This window comes from Protopterus annectens, chromosome 7.part0, assembly GCF_019279795.1.
Source record: "Protopterus annectens isolate FY-2018-M chromosome 7.part0, PAN1.0, whole genome shotgun sequence".
Lineage (NCBI taxonomy): Eukaryota > Metazoa > Chordata > Ceratodontiformes > Protopteridae > Protopterus > Protopterus annectens.
Window position 1 is genome coordinate 444,141,538 of NC_056739.1, and position 19,059 is coordinate 444,160,596.

Sequence of the window (19,059 nt, forward strand, 5' to 3'; positions counted from 1 at the left end):
CTGGATGATACGTCTCTTGATTTTGCTGCATGAGGCTAACATTCTGCTGAAATGATTGTGGCAAGAAACATTGTGATTAGTGAAATATTATTAGTGAAAATATCACCATTGCCAGAGTTCATTGTTAATACAATCATCCTGCAAAAGTCTCATATGCATCAAATCAGCATCTGTCTAATATTGACCTTATTATACAAATATAGGTGCAGTATGTAAGATCATAAGGAAACACTGGGATAACTGAATCACTTCATTTGACTTAGAATGTATTTATTGGTTCTGTTTCCAGCTTTTTCTTTAAGAATACCACAAATTTAAAGCATCAGTTATGCTATAAGCAATTAGTAATAAAAATACTTTTAGTGGTGGGGGGGAATTGGAGGTACATGTAGAAGTTATATAAATTGCAAATACTTAAAACATTTTAATATGCCATCTCACAGGTAGAATATTTAATTACAATTTTATTGCATATCCAGTGTGGTTTATGCAGTCAAATGTATACTATGCCCATTTTTTCTGATGGCAAAACCAACCATAAATTGAAAGGAAGATGTAGATCAATATGTATGTACACTTTTAAGAAGCTTTCCATGGGCTTGCACAAATGTATAAATACTGAGCACGTTTGAGCCTGACTGCCATTTTGTAGTAAGCTGTTGAGATGTAAGAATACATGTCTGTGCAGTCTGTTAGTTAATCAGTTCATTTATATTTTGTACTGCTGCTATCCATCCTGATGTGTTTCTGTGTAATAAAGCATATAAATAAATTACCCTGCCTGTTTGTCTTCAATTGCAAACCAAGATGAGCGACATGGTGTCAGAAAGGGATCCAGAAATCTAGATTCATGACCGAGAGGCACTCTGTTAATAGTGGAGGAATACAGAGGAATGGATCATCCCTAATGCATGTATAACTCGCAAAAACAGGTCAGACAGTTTCTGTGTAATAAAACATATAAATGAACTACCGTGCCTGTTTGTCTTCAATTGTAAGCCAAGATGAGTGACATGATGTCAGAAAGGGATCCAGAAATCCAGATTCAGGACCAAGAGGCACTCAGTTAATGGTGGAGAAATACAGAAGAATGGATCATCCCTACTGCATTTATAACTCGCAAAAACAGGTAAGAAACATATTTCAGGTATCAAAGCTTACTTAAATGATTTCTTATTCACAAAATATAAAATGAAGCAATCAGAATGCTCTAAACAAATTTCTAGTTAAACAAAATGTCCAAAACTGTGACATATTGATAAAAATATTCAAAATATTTAGAAAAATGTTTGAAATAATGTCCAAATCACCTAAAATGAACAAAATAAGGAAAACGACCCAATTTTTTCACTATGTGCTACTTTTTCACATTAATTAAAGCTATTCAAGATATCCAAAGTATACAAAGGATTTGCATGTTTGTGTATTATTACAGTGCAGTTATTTTGCAAAATACAGCCATTTCAAAGCATATTTCGCAAAGTACAGTATTTTGAAGAGTTTATTGTGCATTTGAATGTTATTACAAGTACCTGGTGTGTGTGCATATTCATCTATAATTACAAGGGCCATATTTGCAGTGTGTTTAAGCTTACTTTGTTGGCATGGCTGAAGAATTTTGTAGACCAGCTCCACTTATCTTTGATAGTAATATTGCAGAGAACTTTAGAGTGTTTGAGCAAGAGTATGATATTTTCATACAAGCTACATTTTCTAATAAAGATGACTGTACAAAGGCATTTATTCTGTTTAATTTGACTGGTTCAGAAGCCCTAGAAAGAGAGCATTAATTTGTGCATGCACCTGCTGTGTTTGCATGAGAAGGGGGAAAACATCATATAGTAGTGCCAGCTGAGTCAAAAGAAGACCCTGAGTGCCTGAAACATAAATTTAGGGAAATGTGTAACCCCCACACAAATATTACATTGGAAAGGCACATATTTTACACAAGAGATCAAAAGGCTGGTGAAACTTTTGCAGCAGATATAACTGACTAGAGGAAATCAGCTAGAATGTGCATATTTGGTGATTTAAGGGATGAGATGATAAAAGACAGATTTGAGTGTGGTATTAAAGATGTTGCTGTGAGAAAGCTTTTGCTTCATGACAGTAATTTAGCTTTGAATAAGACTATTGAGATTTGTCAGATATATGAGCTCACAGAAAAGCACGCAAATATTACACAAGTAACAAAAATAGTTTACACTAGAGATTAAAAGTCTGATGAAACTTTTGCAGCAGATATAACTGACTACAGAAAACTACACGCTCCAGTGACTTAAACCTCAGCACAGAAATAAATAGAACATGCTGGAGGGACAGATTCATATCCCAGAGGCTCCCCTCACTCTGGAACAAAATCCCAATCCTCTCAATGACCCTCTTCAAGAAGAATCTTGACGTTTGGATGGGAGATCGTAAATTTACCCCTGGGATCTCTTCTGTGTCACTGCTAGACAGAGGCATGGTAAACTAACCTTAAATGGGCTATCTTCTGTGACCTACTATACAGAGGCACAGTCAACTAATCTAAGAAGGGTGGTGAAAGCCAAACACACTCTGGCTAGGCTTGTAAATGCCCTAGGGCAGATAGCCTTGTATCAACCTATGAACCTATGAACCTATATGCTTACAAATGAGAAATGCATGTTTCCAGTATCTTCTAGTGCTCATGTTGATAGTATGCAGCACGTGGTTAAAAGAAAAAAAAACAAGCACATGGCAGCATCTGTAAGCCCTACAACAGTCACTGGGAAATCCCATAGCTTTCTAGCAAATTTCAGAATGCGCACAGGTTCAGTGAAGCACAAGGGTGAGTCAGCAAACAAGCATAAGAGTGAGGGTACATGATCACCTAGCCTCATAGTCAACTGTCATAACTGTGGTGCAAATCTTGAACTCAAAAGAAAAAAGTGCTTAGCTTTTGGTCAGCAAGAAGGACAAGATGATCAGTTAGAAAGCTGTGACCCTACTTTTTTATGTTGGTGTATCTGTGCTTAATGAAACAGTCAATGCAGTAGATTTATCGGCAAAGAATGAAGTATTTTGTACTGTTTGCATAAATGGAAGATCTGCAGAGCTCAAAGCTGACACTGTTTCAAAGTGTGATGTTATGTCAGCATAGATATTTGCTAAAGTATGTGCTGGTGAGAAGCTTGATTTGGCAAAGTGTGTGGAGCTTGTTGCTTATCGTGGTGAAGCAATTCAAACTGAAGGTTTAGTAGTGTTTTCATGTTACTCTGCTGAGAACAGCTATTGCAGTTTTATGTGGTCAAAAGGCACATACAGTTATTATTAGGCCTCAGAGACAGTTGGAAAATGGGACTACTTTCATTTAAAAAGGAAGTCCATCATATTAGCAGGAAAGACCACTGTTCTAATTTTCCCTAGTCTACTTTCTTTACCTATGATGATCTTTTCAAAGACACACTAGGCAAACTCCCAGTTGTGTACTCCATGAAATTAGACCCTGAAGTCAGTCTAGTTGTCAGGCTAGCCCAGAAAGTTCCAGTACCTATGCAGAACAGAGTCAAAGCCGAGCTAGATAAAATGGTGCAGCAAGGTGTGATTTGCCCAGTAAGTTCATCAGCCCCTACTGAATGGGTATCTTCCATGGTTGCAGCTCATAAGAAAAGCTCAGATGATATCAGAATATGTATTGCTCCACAGGATTTGAACAAAGTACTGAAAAGACCTCATCATACAATGTGTACAGTTGAAGACGTTGCTGCTCTTATGCCAAATGCCACTGCTTTTTTTGTTTTGAATGCAAAGAGTTCATTTTGGCAAATTTTGCTTGACAGAACGTCTTCATTGCTAACCATTTTCAGTACTCCTTTTGGTAGGTACAGATTTTTGAGAATGCCATTTGGGATAAATTCTGTCAGTGAGGCCTTCCATTGTGCAATGGAGCAAATTTTTTCTGGGTTTCCATGTGCTATTATAGTAGATGATATTCTAGTAGAAGGTAATGGTGAAGCTGAGCATGATAGAAACCTCAAGAAAGTTCTGGAAAGAGCATGTGAAGTGAATCTTAAGCTGAATCCTCATAAGTGAAAATTCAGGCTATAAGAAGTTACTTATGTTGTTCATCTGTTTACCAGTTCAGGGTTACGACCAGATCTTTCCAAGCAAACAGCAATTCTTGACATGCCAGCTCCAGGCAATGTTCAAGCCCTACATCGTTGTTTTGGCATGGTTAACTACCCAGGCAAGTTCATTCCAGACTTGAGCCAACTTTCAGCACCACTTAGGGAGCTGATACACAGAGATATATCGTGGTTATGGTCAGAGCAACACCAAAGAGCATTTGATGTCATGAAACATTGCCAGTCCACCAACTCTCAAATACTATGATGCTCACAAACCAGTTTCTCTTTCGTGTGATGCTTGTTAGTTTGGTATTGGTGCAGTCACTCTTCAAGAGGGTAGACCAGTAGCCTGTGCATCCAGAACTCCAACCCAAACCAAGGTGCAGTATGCTCAGATATAGAAAGAGCTCTTGGCAGTTGTATTTGCATGTTCAAAGTTCCATGACTATGATAGACCAATTCAAATTGAAACAGATCACCAATATCTAGTCACTATTTTGATAATGCTTATACTTACTGCTCCTACCATATTGCAATGCATGATGTTGAAATTGCAAAAGTATCATTTCAATCTTGTCTACATAAAAGGCAAACTTATTTATCTTGCGGATACATTATCCACATCACCCAGAAATACCACTGAACAGCATGAAAATGAGAAACTTGATTTTGAAATCATGGAAGTGAGAACTTTTTCTTCCACACATCTTGAGGAGCTTAGTAGTCATACAGCCTTGGATTCAGTTATTCAGAAGCTCAACCACTTTATCAGTCAAGGATGCCTGTCAAAGCAATCTTGCTTACCAGTAGACGTGCAACCTTTTTTTCCTTACAGAGATGAGATTTTGTTTGACAATGGCATCATCATGAAAGGCCCAAAAGTAATTGTTCCAAAATCCTTGCAACAAGAGTATATTACCATCTTGCATCATGGCCACCCAGGAACTGATTCTACTAAAAGAAGGGTGAGAGGACTAGTATCTGGGCCTTCTGTGTCAACGAATATCAAGAGAGAGTACTTTCATCTTGTTCTGTATGTAATAGTATTAAGCCACATCAACAGAAAGAACCAACTTTAGTTAAACCAGATTCCTGAACTACCTTGGTCGACAGTAGCGACAGACATTTTCGAATGGAATGAACAACATAACTTGGTGTTAGTAGACTCTTATTCATATTGGTTTGCGATTGACCAACTTAATAATCTAACATCCATTGCTGTCATTACTAAGATGAATCATCATTTTGCAGTCCATGGTAGTCTGCATAAAGTTATTTCTGACAATGGTACACTGTTTACAAGCCAGCAGTTCAAAAGATTTGCTGAAGAGTGGGACTTTACTCATGTTACTAGTAGCCCTGAGTACCCGCAGTCAAATGGTTTGTCAGAACGTGCAATTGAAAGTGCAAAACAATTACTAGAGAAGTTGAAATGAGACAATAGTAATGTTTTCTTGAATCTGTTGAATCTCAGAAATGTTCCTCGTGATATACATCCTGGTTTACCTGCACAGAGATTTCTGTTGAGACAAACTACCAATTAGTAGTACATTATTGTTCCAATGTGTTAAGAACAACAGATCAGTGAAAGCCCATTTGTTAAAGATGCACTTATCCCAGAAGTCCTATTATGACAAGTCCAGCAAACTGCTCAATCTCTTATGAGAAGGGGAGATAGTGAGGATACAGATAACAAAAGGTTTTAATCAGATTGGAGTCAAGAAGAGTATATGTTTAGAGATGAGATCATACATTGTGGAATCACAAGAAGCAGAATTTAGGTGGAATCTGAAAAATTTGGACCTGGTTTCCTAATCTGTATTGCAGTATCATACCTGTGAGAGAGACTGTGTATCTCAGAGAGAATTATCCAGTGTTCCATTTCCAGAGGACATTCCAGTTACTGTCCCTGTTCCTGAGAAGAATCCCGAAACTCCTGAAGCAAGTTGTTCATCAATGACTGTCCCTGTTGCTAAACCCAGTTCTGATTGCTATATCACTAGATCAGGTCACATTTCTAGACCATGTTTCAGATAAATGGCAACTTGGACATGAATGTTGTGATTATTTCTTATTGTCTGTATAATTGCATGTTTCTTTTCAAATGCCATCATTATACTATGGGCAATTCATTAAAGAAGGAGGCTGTAGATCAATATGTATGTACACCTTTAAGAAACTTTCTATGGGCTTGCACAAGTGTATAAGCACTGAGCATGTGTGAGCCTGACTGCCATTTTGTAGTGAGCTGTTGAGATGTAAGCATGTATATCTGTGTAGTCTGTCAGTTAATCAGTTTGTTTATATTTTGTACTGTTGCTATCCATCCTTATGTTTTCTGTGTAATAAAGCATATAAACAAACTACCCTGCCTGTTCGTCTTCAATTGTAAACCAAGACAAGTGACAGAAGAATTACATAACACAATTCTAAAATTAAGAAGAAGAGCTATAACGATTCATTTTATACATGTATTGTAGCAGTGGAAACCCTAGCATGCCTTTGCTCATGCACTGCGCTTAGTTTATTTAAGCAGCAATTGAAGTGATACAGTTACTAATATTGAGTAAGTGGAGTATAAATATATTCTGTTATTGCAAACAGATACACCTCCAGGACTAAATGATGTCTATACTCTGAGATCAGTTTAACAGTATTGATATCTAAAACGCAGATATCTTTTATGATTCCCATTAGTTTTTGTGTGTGTCTTGCTATTTTTATTGATGTTTCGTTAAACTGGTCATGTGACCGCTTTCATTCAAAACAAGCTGCTGGTTCATGACTATTTTAGAACACTTGAAGAAGTATAGCTATTATATGAAAGCTTGTGTGCTTTAAATGTTTTTATTAAAGAAAGTTGCCAGACATAGTTCTAACACGGTCTTTTTAATTTCTATGAGAAAGCCAGGGGGAAGAACAACTAGACAGGTAAAAATGTACACAGAAAAGATGGAGGGGGCATTGTTAGAATTAACTATTCTTAGAATAGGTAAAGAGTGGGCATGAGGGCACTTTGAGATATGTATTGATAAAAAACAGGTTGTATTGCTGTATTAAGGAAGCAGGAAAGCAGGTAGCCAAATATCTCGTAACAGATACCAGACAAGAAAATAAATAAATAAAACTCATATCAGAAAAAAACATGCACAAAAACATTTTTAAACCTCAATTTTTCAAGCATTAGAAATTCAGGCAGAAGGAAGAAGAAGATGAAGTAAGAAAGTTTTAAATGGTTTATTCACCTTCGTTTCCATGAGAGAAAAACAGAAAATAGTTTCAGTATAAGGAAAGAGGACAGAAGAGGGAGAAAAACTGGCAGGTGGAAAGAGTAGGCAGGATAAACTACAAAAGAAACTTCAACCCTAAGAGAAGGAATAGAGATGGAATGTTTAAGCACCTCATATTTTTTTTAAAAACTAGCACAATTATTGGTAAGCCCCTGTCAGCACTGTTTAGCTAGTCTTTGGTTAGTGAAAAGATTCCTGAGTACTAAAAAAAAATGTTCTTCTGCACAAGGGTGGCACCAGAACCAGTCCTTCTAATTAAAGTGGCACCTCTGATCTTGGAGGCAGGAAAGGTAATGAAAAGGATATTGAGGGGAACACTAGGGAATGTCCTTGGACACAATCACCTGCTAGATACTGCCTAACATATATACTAACCGCTGCATTGTCCTGAGAATCAACTTTAATCAGTTTCAGAAACTGGATGTTAACAGTGGTGTATCAGGGACCTCCACTATATGAAATGGATAATGCTGAAGAAAAAGAGAACACCTGCATATGTAGATTTCAGCAATAACTTTAATTATGTACAGTTTTACCTGGTTTAGGAGCAAACTGAAGGGAATAAGAGGAGAGGAATGATTAGATGAATGGAAAATGCCTGGAGGGCAGGACACAGAGCCAGATCATTCTTCTGTGCATTACCAGTGACCATGGGTGTAAAATGTTAGGGGCTACAATCAGCAGAGCCAGATCAGTCTTCAGTGTATTACCAGCGACCCTGCGTGTAACATGTTAGGGGCAACAATCAGCAGAGCCAGATCATCCTTCCATGCATCAGCAGTGACACTAGGTGCAACATGTTAAGGGCTACAATCAGCAGAGCCAGATTATTCTTCTGTGCATTACTAGCGACTCTGGGTGTAACATGTCAGGGGCTACAATCAGCACATCCAGATCATTCTTCCGTGTATTACCAGTGACCCTGGGTGTAACATGTTAGGGGCTACAATCAGCAGAGCCAGATAATTCTTCTGTGCATTACCAGTGACCCTGGGTGTAACATGTTAGGGGCTACAATCAGCAGAGCCAGATCATTCTTCTGTGCATTACCAGTGACCCTGGGTGTAACATGTTAGGGGCTACAATCAGCAGAGACACATCATTCTTCCATGCATCAGCAGTGACTCTGTGTGCAACATGTTAAGGGCTACAATCAGCAGAGCCAGATCATTCTTCTGTGCATTACCAGTGACCCTGGGTGTAACATGTTAGGGCTACAATCAGCAGAGCCAGATCATTCTTCCATGCATAACCAGTGACCCTGGGTGTAACATGATAGGGGCTACAATCAGCAGAGCCTGATCATCGTTTTATGCATCAGCAGCGACCCTGGGTGTAACAAGTTAGGGGCTACAATCAGCAGATCCAGATCATTCTTGCATGCATTACCAGTGAGTGACCCTGGTTGTAACATGTTAGCGGCTATAATCAGCAGATCCAGATCATTCTTCAGTACATTACCAGCGACCCTGGGTGTAACATGTTAGGGGCTACAATCAGCATAGCCAGATCACTCTTCAGTGCATTACCAATGACTCTGGATGTAGCATGTCAGGGGCTCCATATCAGGGTCATTATTGGGTGCACTAATAGCAAGCTATACCCCTGCAGAGTGATGACTTTTCCTTTCCTTCTATTTACACAGTTCCTATGAAAGACAAAGGTCATGTATACTGATTCAGTTAATACCAAGCTTCTTCTCCTTTCAGTTACATTTCTGTTATCCATCTGAGCACTTGGCAGTCGACTAAACCATCCTTTAAAATTAAATAATTTTATTTAGATTTTTACAAAAAACAGTCAGGCAATTAAATTTGTGCATAAACTAAGTACAAATTCCAAAATAATATTTTTTCAGCACCTCAAAATATTCAGTGTACATCTTGTAAATGATGACTCCAGGTTGGTTGGGGTAGCTATTTTCATTGAAAGTCATTATTTTAAATGGCTTTAAACAAGAATGGCATAAATCTCACAACAAATAACTTTTACATCGCATTGCGTTTATTCAATATGTGGCATTTTTGAAATCTCTGAATTATGAACTTCACCATTTGAAGTAATACAATTTTTGTAATTGCTAAGGATTTTAAATTGAAAAAAAATGTTTTAGCACATATTTAGAGTACAAACTACAGTAATACTGTTCTGGCTATGCAGAATTTTGTAATTCTATAATCATTCCAGAAAAAAAGTCATCAATATAATAAAGTCAACTATGTGACTGTCTCTGTGAATCATTTATGCAAACAAGGAGATATTCTATTGTTTCCTTGCAGATTACTAGATCATACTGTCAATGAAATGAACATTTATCTTAGCAAGTTAAAAGTGTACATTTATTAATAAAAAAGTTTTTTATTACAACGTACACACCTCATTTATTCAGAAAAATGTTGCATGCTTGTAATTAGCTGAATTTTAGCTGTATTTTTTCTTCTTCTTGAGGAATGGGTGGCTTTCAGTTTATTCATTAAGATAGGAATACCTTCTGTCATTTATATAGTTCTTATTATAAACCCATGTTTTGCTTTAAGACCAAACTATACAGCTGAGACATACTAATGTTACTTTGCCTGCAGAAAATTCAAAATTATTATGAAGTTTGAAAAAGACATGACTAAGTTAGTAGCAGATGAAATATAGTTTTCTTAAGAGCTGCTAAACAATTATCTTAATGCTAGAAGAGATGTATAACATCTGTCACAACTGATAGCTAAAGAAAAGTCATTGTACTGTATCTGTAAAATTAATATGGCATGATAAGGAATACACAAATCATGAACTTATATTAATCTGATTTGCTGCTTATTTTCAAAAACTATGCATTGACCCATAAGAATCCATTCAATAACAAAGGATTAGTTATGTTAAAAATGTTTTAATTATTATTTCTATATAACAATGAAGTATGGATATAATTCAATTATTTCTTTCCTCCACTTCCAAAAAAAAAAGATACACTAACAGTCATACAGAATACAACATTTTCAGACGATTTAAGAAATACATACTCTTTCAACAGCATCTCACAGTGTTGATTTCTATTATCAGGGGATTACATCCCAGAACTGGGTTTGCTAGTGGAAATATCTCTTTGTCTCTCTGTGTTCCTTTTAATAATGGCTGGTTCTGTCACAAAGGAGGAAACTGTATTAATTTATGCCCAAAGCCTCTACAATATCAATCTGCTACATAGCTTCATATCACTTTATGCTGAGGGGATGCTTGCATTAACTCAAATTTGAATTCACCCTCACATGAAGGATACTAAAATTTTACCCCTAGGGTAAATTATCTTGCACCATGACAGAACCCCTAAAGATACTTGTGGTGGTGCTATGCTTTACAAATTTAGTCTCTTATTCTCTGCACATTTTCATAAGCCGCAGTGGTATAGCAGTAGCCTCACAGCAAAAGGTTCTCCTGTTTGATTCTTGGCTGGAGTGCCTTCTGTGTGGAGTCTGCATGTACTCCCCACAGTCGAGGGGCCTCCGAAAAAGATGCGTAAATGGGCGTGCTTTCGCTGAAGGTTGGGTGTCGGGCTGGCAACTCGGCACCATAAAAAAATCTACTGCCAATCATTAGCGGACCGGAGTTCCGCTGTGGCGACCCCTAACTGGGAAAAGCCGTAAAAACAAACATTCTCTGCACATTTTCCAGCAAACACCAGACAGGGATGGTATTCAATAAAATAGGCTTTGGGAGAAACTGTCTTTTAGTGAAATGGAATTTCAACCATTTGTACTGTCCGTTCTCTCATTCAGTGAATCTGTCATTATACATGACATTGTACTCAACTCTCTTTGTTATACAGTACATATATATATATATATATATATATATATATATATATATATATATATATATATATATATATATATATATATATATATATATATATATATATATATATATATATATATATATATATATGGGTCTATATTAGATTATCGAATATTTAAAAGTTCGAACACCATATGGTTGACACCATATGATTGAACTCTTAAATGTTCAAAAATCAAAAAAAAAAAAAAAAGCTAGCTAAAAAGGTTAAGCACATCCCATTCACCCCTCACTCTTTAAATATACCATCTCCAAGATCGCACAACAATGCAGACAATGGAAAACTTCCATTTCCATACTATACGGAGATCTCCGTTGAAACGTTCGAACATTTACATGTTCGATCATATGGTGTTGACCATATGACGTTCGAACATGTAAATGTTCAATAACGTTATAGATATATATATATATATATATATATATATATATATATATATATATATATATATATATATATATAAACTGTCCAGAATTTTGCTGAATGTCAGATTTTTGCCTGTTATTTGTGGTCTGCACCTCATAAAATTTGTGGTTTTCTGGCAAATTGAGGATTGTAATCATTAAAGGACAGTTATGTTTTAGACTTCATAAAATTAAGATAATGCATGCTAATAGAAAACCTGTTATTCTAGCAACTATCTAATTTAATAAGAGCAATTTCTAAAATCTGTCCCTATTAGTATATATTGATTTGAGTCATCAGCTCAATAAACTCAAGCCTTACTGTGTATATAGATAATAAGAAATAATGAGTGTACTTAGTATGGATACATTAAATATTTATGAACTGTAAGATTTAATGTATCATAAATTCTTACCCCAATGTAGCTGATGTTGTTTTATATGAAAGTATTTGGTTCAAGTAGTAGTGATCATTGATTGAAATGTTCAGAATTAGAAGAGGTTTGGACTACACTAAAAGTGGAAAAGTTAGATAATAACTCTGCCTGTGTCACAGTTACAATGCACTACATACTATTTACATTGGGATTTGTTGTGTCTTGTGAAAGAGACCTGCAAGTTACCAAACTGATGTATCAGGAACATCAATTTAAAGCAAAAAAAATATATTGTCTCAGAAAAATATTCAAACTTGAGTAAGTCCAAACACATAAAATTAAAGTTAATCACACATTCACGAATAAAAAGGCAAAAGTCTGCATCTGCATCATAACAAATAATACTACAATTGTCTTGGGTGGGGGCCAAGAGCAGGGAGTCTTAAATAATGAGATGCTTATTAAGTGGTACAGTGGGTAGTGTTGTCGCTTCACAGCTAGAAGATCTCTGGTTTGATTCTCATCTTAGTTGTCTTCTGTTTGGAGTCTGCATGTCCTTCCTATGTTCACCTGGGTTTTCTCCAGGTACTCCAGTTTCCTCTCAGATTCCAAAGACATGCAGCAAGTAGACTGGATACTGTATGTTGTCCAAAGGAGTGGGTCTGTGTGCATGACTGTAGTATGGAAGAACAACCGCAGTAGGGATAGCCACCAGGTGGTGTGAACATTGTCTCTAGATGATTGCCACTGTTGGTGTGACAACCCCATGTGCACAAATGGGAAAAAAGGGGTTGAAGATGGGTACTTATCAACTCACATATTATATCACACAATGACTTAGAATTCCTTGCCACTCCGAATCCAGCATGTGCACAAGTACAACTCAAAATGAATCATGACACAGAGCAGCCACCAGCCGAACTGTATCCAGACATTATTTAGTAAATACAGGAACTACAACTGTCCAAGAAACACTAATAGTTGTAAAGAGAACACTTTAGATGCAAAACATAAAAGAAGAGCTTTAGGAGGTCCAAGCAAAACTCTTCAGCTATATGACTGCTTCAAGCAACCTTTAATTTATTACAGTGAAGATGAACCTTCTAGCTGTGAAAAACAATTTGATCAAGAAGCCCAGCTTCTCCATAAAAAGGAATGAAATTTCTGATATAAATGCTGTAAAAAAACAAGAAATCCTCATGTTGGGAGACTTATACTAAAGCTGATATGTAGAAAACTGGTTGATATAGATAAAAATAATGTTAGTATTACATAACTACCAGGTGTTAAACGTATTGAAATTCCAACTTTAGTGCTGAAGCTGACATACCACAACAAAAAATATATCCATGCAGGAACCAGTGACCTTGGGGGAATAACACTGAATCATATGAAAAGGTGTTCTATTCTAGGTCCTAGAAATTGCAAAAACAAGGGTTTCTGAGTTGGCCACCAGTGAGGTTATACCAGTAGTATCTTGAAAAGTCTATCAGTGTACTAAGGCTCATAAATATAATACAAGGTTTAGGCAATTGCGTATAGTGTATTCTGTAAACGTCCTAACTTACCCATGGTGACATGTATTTAAGCCACTGTGGGGCTAGATTTTTTAGCTGTATGTTGGATTTAAAGCACTTTTAGAGAGTATTGTGCCTCCCCAGGAAATGAAGACTTAATAGTATTCTAATGGGGTATTATTACAGCGCAGGAAACCTCAACAACAAACAGCATGGACTATAAAGTCTAATTCAAATAGAAAAATGTATGGTTGTAACAATAACTGAGGCATGAAACTCCAGATGATGATATTTTCTAAAATTACTTAATAAAAATGAATGCCTCCCTGAAGACACTAGAAGTGGCATTATTCTTTTACTACTTTACAATTATATCTCTGCTTCAGAAGTACAGACTGACACAAAATTGGAAACAATTGCAGAGTACATCTCTGGCATAACATCTGTTGACAACTGTTGACTAATTATCAATTAAAGAAGTCCTTCTATGAACTCAGAATCTTATCAAGAATGTCTTAAAGGTAGAGCTAGAATCATGAACATCAACAACATATTACTTATAGGTTACCAAAACTACCCTAACATTGACTGGTGCAGTATGACAAGGAAAAACAACTCTGAGATTGAATTTCTAGATATAATCTCATAGTGTAATATCTGACAAAACTTGTGATGATGATAATTTGCTATCAGCTTTCACACTATTGTTTCATTTATTGATATATGTCCCTCATTTGATATACCCGACCAGAATTAAAATACTTTTACAACTAATGATATTAAATAGTTTCATCCTGTAGGATATAATTATGGACTAATATACCTGGACTCTTTAAAAATGCATTAACATATTGTTATTGTTGTTCTTCTTCTTTCAGTTTTTCCCAGTTAGGGGTCGCCACAGTGGAACTCCGGTCCACTAATGATTGTCAGTAGATTTTTACAGTGCCAAGGTGCCAGCCCGATGCCCAACCTTCAACGAAGGCATACCCATTCACGCATGTCTTTCGAACACCACTCAACCATGGGGAGGACATGCAAATTCCACACAGAAGGCGCTCCAGCCAAGAATCGAATGGGAGAACCTCTTGCTGTGAGATGACAATGCTACCGCTGCACCACCATTAGTTTCACTAAAAAAATAATGAAAGTATTAAGAAAAGTAGATACCGTGGGTACTTAAACGTAGGGGATAATTTTACTCCTGCTATTGAAACAACAAAGAAAAATAAAATAAAGAGCTCACAGTCCACAAATTGCCCCTTCTGATGGAATAATAGGATGAATGAACTCTACAAAAAGAAAAAAAAATAGATGCATAGAAAGTGTCCACCTCATAAAATCAAGCTAAATTGAACATAATGGACCATTAGCTTTTGATAAAAATGAAAAGGTACATTTTTGAATGAGACTATCCAAAGATCAGTGTGAGGATATTAGATATTGTAATCTTTGCTAGCATAACTTGCTGAAGTTTTGTAAATAACTGTAAATTACTTACATATGCCAGTATGACTAGCTATAATTTTGTAAATAAGTTTATGTCTTTTGATTATCACTCTAATTTATGCAAGATTATTGAATGTCAAATAGTGTTCTTCTGGCTGACCAAATGTGCATTTTTTTTCTTTTTAAGAGAATTCTGAATGCATGTTATGCCAGAGTCAGCTGACCTAGATGTGGTGTCATTGTGTGCCAGGGCTGGGAGAATAGAATTTTCACTGCATCTGTTTGTTTACTTTTCAAAGTCTGACATGAGAGAGTAGATTTCTCATAGCAGCTTACTGTTACTTAAAAAAAAATCTGCTATAAAAGCAGGTTCTGAGTCAGTTGTTCAGTAGTTGTTTTCCTGGGCTGTTCAGCAGTAGTAGTCCAGTTGTTTCCAGAGTAGTTATCCCAATAACTGAGACTAGACAACAGCCTGGAGTGTGACATAATTCCTCATCTCGCTGAGTTATTTAGATTAGATAGGGACAGTTAATCTTCAGATAGTCAGGGAACTACAGCTAGTTAGTTACAAGTTTTCTAAAATCAATGTGAGATCTATCCTATAGTGTTGTTTTCATATTTCCTGTGTGTGAAACTTATTGGAATCAGCTATTCAATATTTACACATTTAAATCCTTTTATTTATTATTACATGTTTTACTGCCTCTTATTGTGGTGGGTTATTTAGTGAATACTTTTAATAACTTGAGTGTATTTATGCTCATTGTGATAACACCAGGGCCACTCCCAAAAGCTTTACTTCTTGGGTTACATGCTACCATTTGTATCAATATCTATTAATTATTGCTATATTAGACCATAATGCCGGAGGGCAGAGTAAGTGGAGTCACTATGAGATAAGTTTCCATGTAAAGTTAAAGTCACTCGATTATAACCTCAGAGCCTAACATGAGAACAATGTCGTAAGTCTTCAGCCAAATATTCAGCACTGCCTTGGGAAATGTAGATATAAGCAACAAACAGTAATTTGGCATCAATAATTGTGACTTGACTAGTATAGTCTTACAAAACACCAGCTAGATATCTGAGCTTTTGATAAAAATACACATATCACTGTTATTATACACAGGGACAACTCTACCAACTCTTATGTGCAGCCTGTCTTTCGTGGTAACAGTGTGCTACAAAGGCATAACTGGCTTATCTAGTACCTAGAGCTTGTCCCATATTTGATTGCCCACAACACCTTAGCTCTTTAGTTCAAAATAAAAAAAAAGTGTGCAGTATCATTTAACCATGTCTTAGTGATTGTCACTAGATCAGGATCATACAGGGAAATTCATCTTCAAATCATATGCACTTTGTTCTACATGCTTCTTACTTTGAAGAGCACAAACTTTTAACACCTTGCATTGGCCTAATAGTCCTGGTGGGATTATTACTGCTGTTCTCAGGTACTGAACCTGGGTTTGATTATCTCCAGGGTTTAATAGAGAAATAAAATACTCACAGTACTAGCTAAGAAAAGAGCATTATATTAAATACAGTAAAACTTATTTTTATATATTGCAGGTAAGTATGAAATATGAATAGGACATACAATGTACTCTTAGGGTCTGGAACAGAATAATTATTAGAGACAACCAAATAAAGTGTGATATTGCAGTCTTTGCAATTCTTTGTCAAGGATGAAGTAATTGAGTCTTGCTGGAAATGTATATTATTGGTACGTCTGAAGCACAATGTTATGCCAAAGAGTTTATAGCAATAAGACCCATTTAGGAGTAACATACAGAGATATGATTTGCTGACATGACAATGAACTGATTGGCAAGAGGAAGGGAGTGAGCGACACTTGACATTATATAAGGGCAGCTGCTTTATGGCAGAGTGGGTAGTTAGGACAGCTAGGAATAATGTGGCTATACTGTCAAGGCATCTGGGACTTGCATTACGGCTCCCAATCTTTCTTCTATTGGTTCTCTCAAAGCAAGTGCACATATGTGGTATCTTATCAGAATGGCCAGTTCAGTATGCTGTTTGATGTGTGAAGAGAAGCCATATAGGTGTTGATGCCCCTACACCCCAGGTGGGAGTGAAGCATCAGTGATCCAGGGGGATTACAGCTGACTGAAGGTTAGAATATATAATACTCTTGCAGGTAGAACCACTTTTGCTTTAGTACATTCTGGATAGCCAGTGACTTTCCTGGCTGTATATACAGTAATGTCAGGAGACCCAGACTGTGAGGGAGCTATACCTCTGAACTGTGGAAAAGAAGTAGCTACTAATTCATTGCACAACTCCAAAATATAGATTTGTAGGGCAGGTCTGTTGCAAAATGATTGCAGCATACACAAATGAAAGCCTTCTTACAGAAAAACTTCTAACAGTATTTAGTGTTACACCCTGTAAACACAACTAAAACGAGTCAAGGTCAAACCATGTGGTGCTACCAAAGTTGATTGTCATGACAGAAAATGGAAACAATAAATACAACAGCTAGCATTACTACTTAGAACTTCTGCTTGTAGTTCAGAGTTACTCAGTTGATTGCAGAGAGGGGTTGCATCTCAAGGGTATGCTGCTGGCATACAGCATAGAGTTGTAGGACTGCAGGTGGTTACATTTATTGATGATTCTTGCTGAGCTGGATTGCAGCATTGATACATGTAAATACAGAAATGATGAAGATGAATGCAGATAACATACAGTGAAGTCGCACAATATTGCCTGGGAAAAATAATATTGAAATGCATGAATCCTTGAAACTACAAGCATCAGAACATAACTGCCTGGTAAAAAGTTGCTCAAAACTGACAGCCTGAGTGCACAAATTTTCACAATATATACATGCATTTCTGTATATTAATTGAGCAGTGTGCTAGAATAAATAAATGCTAATTTTTTTTTTTTTTGTAGTGGAAAATCTTCCTCTTCACCTTTTGATTTGGGACTTTGCTCACCCCAACCCATCCTTTTATTTATTTTCATTTTGATTTTACTTTGTTGTGTCGTTCAGCTTTTCCTGGTTAGGGGTCACCACAGCAGAACTCTGGTCCGCTAATGATTGGCAGTAGATTTTTTACATGCCAAGTTGCCAGCCCTGACGCACAACCTTCAACGAAGGTACGCCCATTCACACATGTCTCCACACTGCAAAAGAGATGGAGCTGCAAGCTGTATGACTCACAAGGCAATAAACTTCAAGCACAACAAGGCTCCTGTCTGGAGCAATGTGTAAATACCACCTTAAGCAATTATGGCACAGCAAGTTTGAGTTGAGCTATCTCATATTCAGCAACTAACTGCTACCCACATGTATGACTTGTGTCATATGGTTCTAGTTGTGTGACTTGTGTGGTGTGGTTCTAGTTGTGTGATTTGTGTGGTGTGGTTTTGGTTGTGTGACTTGTGTGGTATGGTTCTAGTAGGTGCATAACTATACCTCACAATCAGTGTCTGCAAACCACAAGACTTCCTGAGATAGAAATGTCTCCTACTATTAAAATCATTATTAACCTTTCATCTTTTGGTTTCTGTTTACCTGTTCTCAGCCATTCCTGTGTCAAGTTCTGATCGACATGAGATCATTGCAGAAGATCTCTGTACTTGCCAGAATATTTCTGACTTTTCCACATTTCTTTCCTTCTCATCTAATCCTTCTCATATATATATATATATATATATATATATATATATATTTTTTTTTTTTTTGGCATAGTCTGATGCTCTCTAATTTTTGTCTATTTCTGGTTTGATTTCCATTCCCACTAGACAACAACATCATTCTGCTAAACTAAGTAGGAAAATCATCTTAGACTTCTTCTCATCATGTTTTAAAACATACATTATATTTGGATCTGCTGAGATCAGCAGATATATATGCAGTCACATGACTACAGATATATACATATTATCAGTTTTGAGGATGCCCATACCTCCTTCAGAATGAAGAATGTATAATTTGGTATACATTGAATTTTACATATTATTTGATAAGTATGAAGGCTTTTCTTTGTTTTCCTGTCCAGCTGATGCAGTACACTTTGGAGCCAGTCAGTCACCCTAAAACTGTAAGTTA